The sequence below is a fragment of the Antechinus flavipes genome, chromosome 5 (genome assembly GCF_016432865.1).
Source record: "Antechinus flavipes isolate AdamAnt ecotype Samford, QLD, Australia chromosome 5, AdamAnt_v2, whole genome shotgun sequence".
NCBI classification, from domain to species: Eukaryota; Metazoa; Chordata; class Mammalia; order Dasyuromorphia; family Dasyuridae; genus Antechinus; species Antechinus flavipes.
The window spans coordinates 113,593,050-113,603,850 of record NC_067402.1 but is presented as its reverse complement, the minus strand read 5'-3'; the positions used below and the strand labels follow the sequence as shown (position 1 = coordinate 113,603,850).

The following is a 10,801-nucleotide window of genomic DNA, read 5'->3' as shown; positions in this document are numbered from 1 at the left end:
CAGTCTCTCTTTTTTGTAATTGCTGTTAAGACTTGTATAATTGTGACTTCTTTATTCAAGGCATGTTGTTTAATTGTTTCAGTCATGAAGGTTTATGACTCTATTTGAAGGTTTTTTGGTCAAGATACTAGAAGGGTTTTCTTTTTTTTTAATCTTTATATCCCATGGGACTTTTAAAAAAATAACTTTTTATTGATAGAACCCATGCCAGGGTAATTTTTTACAGCATTATCCCTTGCACTCACTTCTGTTCCAATTTTTCCCCTCCCTCCCTCCATCCCTTCCCCCAGATGGCAAGCAGTCCTTTACATGTTGAAGAGGTTACAGTATATCCTAGATACAATATATGTGTGCAGAACTGAACAGTTTTCTTGTTGCACAGGGAGAATTGGATTCAGAAGGTATAAATAACCCAGGAAGAAAAACAAAAATGCAAGCAGTTTATATTCATTTCCCAGTGTTCTTTAAGTGTAGCTGCTTCTGTCCATCCTTGATCAATTGAAACTGAATTATCTCTCTTTATCGAAGAGATCCACTTCCATCAGAATACATCCTCAAACAGTATCGTTGTTGAGGTATATAATGATCTCCTGGTTCTGCTCATGTCACTTAGCATCAGTTCATGTAAGTCTCGCCAGTCCTCTCTGTATTCATCCTGCTGGTCATTCCTTACAGAACAATAATATTCCATAACGTTCATATACCACAATTTACTCAACCATTCTCCAATGGATGGGCATCCATTCATTTTCCAGCTTTTAGCCACTACAAACAGGGCTGCCACAAACATTTTGGCTCATACAGGTCCCTTTCCCTTCTTTAGTATCTCTTTGGGGTATAAGCCCAGTAGAAACACTGCTGGATCAAAGGGTATGCACAGCTTGATAACTTTTTGAGCATAGTTCCAAATTGCTCTCCAGAATGGCTGGATGTGTTCACAATTCCACCAACAATGTATCAGTGTCCCTGTTTTCCCACATCCCTTCCAACATTCTGCATTATTTTTCCCTGTCATTCTAGCCAATCTGACAGGTGTGTAGTGGTATCTCAGAGTTGTCTTAATTTGCATTTCTATGATTAATAATGATTTGAAGCATATTTTCATATGTCTATAAATAGTTTCAATTTCTTCGTCTGAGAATTGTCTGTTCATATCCTTTGACCATTTAGCAATTGGAGAATGGTTTGATTTCTTATAAATTAGAATCAATTCTCTATATATTTTGGAAATGAGGCCTTTATCAGAACCTTTGATTGTAAAAATGTTTTCCCAGTTTATTGTTTCCCTTCTAATCTTGTCTGCATTTGTTTTGTTTGTACAAAAACTTTTCAGTTTGATATTAGAAGCGTTTTCCATTTCCTTCTCCAGCTCATTTTACAGATAAAGAAACTGAGGCAAACAGGGTCACACAGTTAGTGTCAGAGGATGGATTTGTACTCAGGATTCTTAACTCCAGGCCTGACATTCTATCCCCTGTGACATCTCACTGCCTATTTGGAGGTATAGTACTGTATCATTTATTTTATAAAATAAATGAGTTGTAATTTCACAAAGGCAATCCAGCTTTATCTCATCCTCTTATTTAATGCTGGGCCCTACTTATTGCCCATTTGTATTGTCTGTCTGGCCCCAGTAGTCCATCCAATCTGGGCAATGAACATCTTTCATCTTCTTGGGCTTTCCTGTGTGTATGGTCAAGCCAAACTCTTGAATGACTTCAAAGTTTTGCAATTAGTGTAATGTTACAAACATTAACATCTGGAGGACCTTACTATTGACAAAGAATCCCTCTTTAATTTGGATTTTATCCCTTCCATCCCAGTGGGGAACACTCGTATTTTTTATTATTTTCATTTTTTGCTGAGGCAATTGGGATTAAATTACTTACCCAGGGTCACACAGCCAGGAAGTGTTAAGTATCTGGGACCAGGTCCTTCTGACTGCACGGCTCCAACCAGCTGACATGGAACACTTTTAATGGGCATAGATGTCCCTGTTTTAGGGATCTCCTGATACTTAGGCCACCAAATGGGATCATTCCTGGTCATTATATCTTTCAAGAAATTTTTTTAAAGCACAAAATCTTTCAAAAGTGAATGTTGAAAATTATCTTTATGTGTATTTATAAAATACTATTGAGGAAAAAAATAAAGAGAAAAATACAGGTTAAAACCCCAACATTTTCTTTTTCATTCCAGTCCCCAGCCCAGATAACCTCTTAGCAGTTAATATTAATGTCAATAATAGCTGCTGAGTAAAGAAATTTGTGAGGTAGTTTTTAAAGAAAGAATCATAAGATCACTGATTATCATAGACGAAATAAGATTCTTATCTTATAGATTTGTTGTATAGATCTTATAAATTTGTTGTCATATATATTTATTTATAAGGAATATGAATGTATTTTATCAATTACTTAAAAAAAAGAAATTTTGATGTGTGGCTTTTGCAATCCCACCTGCTTATAATATCTTTCCTCAAACTTCTGTGTTAATTTTGTTTTTATTCTATACACATGCAATGTTTTCTTCATGTTGGAAGGTAAGCTCTTTGAGGACACAGACAGTTGTATTTTTGCTTTTTTTTATTCCCAGTACTTTACACAATCCCCGGCACACAGTAAGTAATTACTGAATGTTTGTGGATTGATGATTGATTGTTTGATGGGGAAAAATATATCTTGTAGAAAAAAGCTTATAAGATGGCATTTTGCTCTACTTCTTCAAAATTTTTTTTACACATAATACACATAATAAACTAATAAACTCTTTTAGTCAATAAACTAAACAATAATCATAGTATCTTATCTCTTTTAATCAATCATGGCAGGATAAAGATGGTATCTACAGTTAAACGTCAGCATTTATTAAGCATCTATATGTCAGGCACTGTATTAGGTGCTGGGAATACTGAGAAAGGCAAAAGCCAGTTCTTCTTTTCAAGGAACCCACAATTTAATGCCTCTTTGTTCCCTAATAGTATTCTCATTAAGGATGCCCTTGATTTGTGTAGAGATGATGCTCATGAAGATTGCATATAAACTGGAGTGAAGACACGTAGGTTGTTGGTCACTGATGTTTCCTTGGGCATCTTTTTGGAATCACTAGAAGGTCTGTTTGAGATTCTTTTTCATGCCTTCATTAGTGATCTCTAACTCACATGTGTACTGCAGCCATCATGGATCTCCTTTATATAGTGTTAGTTCTATTTGGTTATCTTCTGCTTCTTTGTACTTTTTAGTGGGGAGCCACCTCCAGTCATCCTGACTTTTTCTTGTTACTAGACCCTGATGACCCTGGAAGAGAAAATAAGAACAATGACTTTGCACAGCTCTCCCCCACTTAATTAACTCCAGTCCACACCACTGTCCGATGTCAATGGCCCTCTTCAAGAACAAAGAATAAATGACAACAAACTTTTTAGTGACTCATAATTTCCTTACAAGCACATTTGGGTCTGTGAGGTTAAGATCTAAATCTGATGGTTCCTCTGACATTTATATAGAGAAGTCAATTTATCATAATTTTTTAGAAATCTTTTCTAAAAATTCTTGAATCATTTAAACAAATAGATAATTAAGTATGTGAAAATGATAACAGGAATGATACTAACAACAATTACGATAATTTTATTAACAATTTAATCACTATACATTAATTAACACAATAAGAAGATTAAAGGAACTTTGAAAAGCTCTGTCAGCAAACATCTGAATTTATGTGCCAAATAGAAAGAGAATGACTTTGTATTAAAATATAAATTGGCTTGTAAAAGCTTATTGATGCTTTTGAGGTTTGAGGTTAATACAGAAAGAATTGTGAGAGATTTTCTTTTACCCCTCAAAAGTTTTATGCATGTAAAAGCATATAGACTAGTCACGGGAGAATAATAGGGCAGGAGAAATTAGCAAATGGGAGAGTTTAGTGGGGGGTCAAAGAAGTAGCTATTTTAATTTTGGCACTTTCCCAAGGCTTCTGACATTGAAAAGCCTACATTGAAAAGAAACAGGAAGATAGATAGTACATGGATCAGGGAAAAGATGTGGGTCTCTGAGACCTCCACCATGACTTCCATGAAGAGGCAGAGGAAAGAACTATCAGGAAGAAGGAGAAAATATCTACCATCCAGGAGGCAGATTCAAGCAACCCTTGGGCATGTAATTCCACCTTACAGAATTTGTTAGTGTATATGCAACTTAGCCAGAGCACCAACATCTCCAGAGGATGTTAAGAGATAATCTGGAACTATGTGGTTATTAAAGACAACATTGGTCAGAGGATTAAGAAACTCTTGCAGTTTGGTGAGGTGATGGGATATTTCATTGACAGTGCAACTGACAGTTGCAGTAAGATCAGAAAATATGGATTCATGGGTCCAATGCCCATACCATAGCATGAGATATTCAGCTCTCTTTGAAAAATACCAAATAGCATTCCCCCCAAATCTATGCTTAACATGGGAATAATGTTGAGGATGGATCCTATTGTCACTACTATTGTAAATACAATTCTGGGTGCAATATGGCATGCATTGTACAAGAGGCTTATACGGCAAGGGACAATAAGTGACTAGGACAACATTGAGGGGGTGAGTTTCCTTAGGGACGGGGAGGACAACCCCCAGAGGAAAATAGTTCCCAGGGGCCACAAAGAGATCTCTGAGTGTGGTTCAGCTGATGCTGTAATATTGTGGGGAGGAAGTATTATAGAAACCAAGGAGATGCTATTGATGATATTGTAAGACCACAAGGTGGTATTGATCACTAGGTGATCCTTACTGGGAGACTGGAGAAGGAGGTTAGAAAAATACTGAAAAGTGCTCACTCTTGTGCCCCGAGTTCATGTTTGTTGAGATTCTGATGATGGTATTGTCTATCTGCATTGTCCCCTGCCCAGAAACAAGGGTTCTGGGTTGTCAGGTTCAGAGAAAGAGAAAGTTACGTGGAGAAACAAAACAACTACAAACAACCACTCAGTCATAAATTGGTCATGAAGTTCCTCTGCTTCTTTTAAGGGAAAATTCAAATCCTTGAATGGTCACTGGGGCACCCAGTGAGGGTCTGCCTGAAACATGAGAACAAGAAACAGACTATCTGTACATTTGTCCAGCTGAGGAGGCCTTCAAGTTTGACAGCCACAGGGTCATCAGAATGACCTTGTAACAGACCTGTCCCAATCCTCCTTTATTACCCCCCAGAGAAAGTCTGGTTAAGGTGATCTTCAAAGTACGATTCACTTTTTCCACTTTTGCAGATGATTGGGAGTACCAGGAGATAGGAAGAGTCTTAGCTATGCCTTGAACCATTTGGGATGTAAGCCTAGACCCATTTTGCTTTGCAAGAATCGAGGAAGACCAAAACATGGAATAATTTTGTTAAGCAGGATCTTTGTGACCTCGGGGGATTTTTCAGAGCAATGTGAAAAGATTTCTACCCAATTTGTGACTGTATCTATGGGAACCAAAAGGATGGCAGATGAGTAAAGTACATGCTTTGTAGACCTGCCAGACTGTTCCTGAAAATCCACAGCCTGTAAATGCTGACGCTACTCCAAAAGACTTGGAGGGTATTTAAGTACTTAATTTCAGAACACTACATATCAAATAGGATGTTTATAAGAAAAAATGTATGTACTGCAAGTCATGCAGTACAAACAGAAGGTACTTCCACACTTGTAATAGACTTGAATACACATGACTTTTCCATTGATGTAAACAAAATATTCCATAAGGTACATCCTTATCAGATTACACTAAAATTCTCTTCTCCAAACCACTCTAAAGATGTTTCTGATTTAGTTTCAATAACCAATAAAATAACATCTGGGTCCCACAAACAGTGGTTAATTAGTAGTTAATAGTCAATTTTTATAACATTAAATAGTTAATGATTCTTACGTGATTTTGAAATATTTAAAGATCTCTTTTCCTGCAAGCACATACAGCTAATAAGAGGCAGATGACTGGGTCAAATACTCATTTGCCTCATGGGTATATTTTCAGATTGAAAACAGCAAGATCTTATATATTTGCATTGTGCTCCCATCTTCTACTCACTTTTACTCTGATTGTAGAAATTTGCTATAGAAGGAAAAATAGGGATATGATTATAACAGCATCAAAGTGGTCCTTTAGGCTTCAACCTAAAGACACATATATGGCAGGATAATGCATCCTTAGCTCTGAACAGGCTTCAGGTAAGAGTCACAGTTGACAACCAAAATTGCAGTAACAATTCCTCCTCATAGTCAGACTCGGGAGTTATCAGGTGGGAAACATTGCTGTTCAAAGGAATACAACACCATGGGGAAATTGAGCCAGAAGGATCCTAACATAACTTTATGTGAAAGATGACTTTCCCAGCTTTTGTCCAGACACAGACCTCCACTAATACAGTTCAGGATACATCCTCTGAGTAACTTGTGGCATTTCTCTCAAACCGTGGATTACTGACTTGATGATCCATCAGACAATCATATTTGATTCAAAACTCAAAAGGATATCACTTACAATCTCAAGAGATTTTTCTCAAATAGCAAGTTTCACTAATCACAACATATAAAAGCAATAAAAAATTAGCCATATAAGAGATTTCACTTAACATTTTTCACTTTTTTTCTTCTTTTTTCTGAGTTTAAACTCATCCTGATGCAAAAATGAATCATTAGAAATCATTTCTCCAGAACAAACTTGTAGATTCTCAGTAAACCCATTCCTTTTTTGGGGAAGTATATAACACAAACAAGTTCTTTTCTCAGGTCAGATGACCTGGTTCACAACTTGATTTAAAAAAACCTGGCAAGTTTACAAATTAAGGGGAGTCAATAAGAACCTCAGGGAAGGAACTGAGTCTGGTGTTCCTGCCTATCCAACCTTAGAGCTTCTGTGGGCTGTACTGTTTGACATCTTGCCCCATTTGTTGAAGGGGGTGGGGGAAGACATCATTGTGAACTGCTCTAAGAAAACCAAGCCAGATAAGGTTTTCAGCTCATCCCCTCCTTTCCAAACACAGGAATCACTAGTTTTAAGTTCTAATATTACGACAATAACTCCAAATAACAACTATCTTACAAGTTTTATAAATGAGAGCTGAATTTCCTTACTTGTAAGTAACTTAACTTCAAGCAAAATTGAAATTATCAGTTACCTATCTTGCATTTACAAAACATAAAACAGACAGCTTACCATATAAACTATCTGATATGATGTTAATGAGCTCAGGGTATCTCTTACAGATCTGGAGAATAGCAAAAAGCTCATTTTTGGGTAGATTCATAAAGAGTCTCTAACATCATATCTCTCTCTCTCTCTTTTTTTAAATAACTTTTTATTGACAGAACCCATGCCAGGGTAATTTTTTACAGCATTATCCCTTGCACTCACTTCTGTTCCGATTTTTCCCCTCCCTCCCTCCACCCCCTCCCCAAGATGGCAAGCAGTCCTTTACATGTTGAATAGGTTATAGTATATCCTAGATACAATATATGTGTGCAGAACCGAACAGTTTTCTTGTTGCATAGGGAGAATTGGATTCAGAAGGTATAAATCACCCGGGAAAAAAAAAACAAAAATGCAAGCAGTTTATATTCATTTCCCAGTGTTCTTTCTCTGGGTGTAGCTGCTTCTGTCCATCCTTGATCAGTTGAAACTGAATTAGCTCTCTTTATCGAAGAGATCCACTTCCATCAGAATACATCCTCAAACAGTATCATTGTTGAGGTATATAATCCAACATTCCACATTATCTTTCCCTGTCATTCTAGCCAATCTGACAGGTGTGTAGTGGTATCTCAGAGATGCACAGACACAAATATCCAGTTACAGATAGATGACCAAGCATTTAAGATACAATGATTACATATCATCCGACTGGAAACAGTAAGGTATGATGTAATTGAATTGAATGAATATTTCTTATTGACTATTGTTCTGATCAATCACAGGAGGAAAAAGTGTAGGGACACTACTATAACATAATATAAGCAGTCAAAAGTGATTCTTCAGCACATACAGGATGAAATAGACTTAACTCAGTTTTATTCCAGGTAATTGCACAAACAAATTTCAAAAGGTGGAGCTTTTGAACTCCCAAATAATATTATCTACAAGCCCAAGAAATTCATTAACTAATCCCATTAAACAAAGCTTCAGATAAATCCCAAACAGGTATTTACCATGACCTTATATTGATAACAGTAAGAAATTTGTCCCAATAAGTTCACACAATTATCTAATATACCCAAGTGAATGTTTTATAAGTTGAACATTATACAAACCATTTTGCTTTTTAATATCCAATACATAGAAAAATCTCAAGTTTCATATTGTCCATAACAGAAACATTTTCAAAAGGACAATGGAAAAACTATTATTTTTAGAGGCCCTTGAAAAAATGGGGATAACCGCAGGATGGCTGAATACAATCAATTAAAACTTATACAGAATATCCTAATTCCACATAAAATAATCTGAAAGGTTCTTAAAATATTAATTAAACTTTAAAAAATAACCCTATCAAATTATACATCACATTTATGACCATATTTCTTAAACAAGGAAACTATTAGGCACCTAAAAATAAAAAAAAAATTCAGTCCATTAACTTACTATAGTAAAAGTCGGCTGTCTCTTTAAATAATTTGCTTTCTGCAATAAGAGACAAGCAGTTGCAACTTGAAGTGCACTTGGGGGGAAAGGGGAATTAGATTATCACATTTACAAGGCTCTTTCAATTACTGCCCTTCCCCCATTCCACACCCTATACTTCCAGACCCAATTCTTCTCTTTCCCTCTATACATGATATTTTTTCCCTTTTAAATACTCTCTCCACTTTTCTTACTAATCCTGTCTCTCTCCTTCTCTTTCTTACTTCCTGAAATCATTCAAACCTTCAATTGCTCAATCTGTCTTAAGTCAACTTCATTCTCCTTTCTTTTCCCTTCAAAACTTTTAAGATTCAGTGAATGACTAAATAACTCCATAAAATCCACCCATGTCCAGCAGAGCTAACAAAATTTAAAGCATATCTTATAATGTTTATAATTTACCCAATATGTTTCAGAAGATAACATACTTTATATAATTAGAGACACATGACCTCTTTCAGGCAAGTCTCCTGCCTAAGGTTTTTTTTTTTTTTTTTTTTTTTTTGGTCTCTCTTATTTTGTCCCAAGCAGAGCTTGAATTTTGTGGCTCTTTCCCTTCTTTTTCCAACTAGCAGGCTGGTTTTTCTGCCAGAGTTTTAAAAGCAGCCAAGTTTTTCTAGTCTTTTTAGTTACAAATTAGTGCAACAGGTCAAGAAATCACAAACAATTTTTTATGCTAAACACACTCTTAACCATCGTTCTTAAAACTTTAAAAGGGCTCTTTAATCAACAAAACAAGCGGACCATTCACACAGAACACTAATCATACAAACATAGGCTGCACAATTACAGCACTTAACAAGACACTGAACACAACCAGATAGTGCCCAAGTGCCCAGACAGGTTAGCTGTCCGAATAACATTCAGCCCAGATTTGTGTCTGAGGGGTCACCCAGGTAGTGCCACACCGTGCCCAGTGGGCACCGTGCTCAGAAATTAACACCCGTCGGCTTCCTATTTTTCTGAGAGCCCAGAAGCCAGCACAGACCGACAGAACAGGCAAACAGTGCGGATTGTGTTCTAAGGCACCCAGACTTACTCTCCTGTGGCTGAAATGGAGGCGTCCACTGCAAGCTTTGCTGCAGCTGAAAAGTGCTCTCTTCCCAGAGACTCTGGAGCAAACCAGAGGGCTAAAGAGCCCAGACCTCAGCCATCCTAAGGCCCAAGGCAGAGACCCGAGGGTCTCTAATCTCTAATCCTGCTCTCATATCTCACTGGGGCCTCCAAATGTAATGCTGGATAAATCGAGGCAAGATAGAGATTAGAGTGTTTTTAATATTTTATTTGAGTTTCTGAGGGGCAGAAAGTTTCTGGAACCAAAGGATCCATTTTGGTCCCGGGGCTGATGTCTCAAAGCATTCAGCAGCAGCGCCTTAGTATCAGCAAGGAATGTGAATTTCCAATGAAATATATTTTTCCATAGATCATGGAGAAAGGGGTGCAGTCCTAACACGGGTAAACAGCGGGAATTTCCAAGGACAGACCATCAGTCTGATTCAGACAGTGTGAGGGGGTGAGAATCATAAGTTCTTGATAACTTAGGAGAATTTAGGAGATTACCCATTTACAATTTATAAGCTTAGAGTAGCCAGCCCTAAGTTATATCAGTCCTAATGGTTGGGTTGGGGGAGGTTTGCAACCAGGGATATTGAGACAGAACAATTCAAGGAATGGAGGCAGAACTGAGGCAGGACAATAAGAGGAACTGTGGCACAACACCTCAATGAAAAAGAAAAAAAAAGTCTTTATAACAGATATGTTTAGTTTGCTGGTTAAACAAAATAACTTCCCTCACACACTATCTATTTATCTATCTATCTCTACTTCTATCTCTATCTCTATCTATCTGTCTATCATCTATCTGTCTGTCTGTCTATTCATACACAAACACATATATCCCATATCTCTATAGAGAGAGTTTAAATAGTGTGAATCTGTATATACACATATACACACATGCCCATCAACAATCAGTTGGGATATTGGAAATACATCATGAATCAGCTGAGGTCATGGCTAATCATTGTGGTGGCCAGAAGGAGAATTGAGAAGAGATTTAAATGACAAATTAAAGGATTTATATTTGGTCCTAGGGGTAATAAGGAGTCACTGGAGATTCTTGAATAAGTAGAGAGAGTAGTCAGATTTACACTTCAA

At 36.9% G+C, this 10,801-nt stretch overlaps 1 long non-coding RNA gene across 1 annotated transcript in view; it reads right to left on the bottom strand.

The window, feature by feature from the left end:
* Positions 1-2,567: 2,567 nt before the first annotated feature.
* Positions 2,568-10,801, bottom strand: part of LOC127564489 (uncharacterized) — a 16,707-nt gene continuing 8,473 nt past the window's right edge. The window contains exon 2 of the long non-coding RNA XR_007954282.1: positions 2,568-3,296. This is a non-coding gene — a long non-coding RNA (uncharacterized LOC127564489). The remainder of the gene's footprint in view (positions 3,297-10,801) is intronic.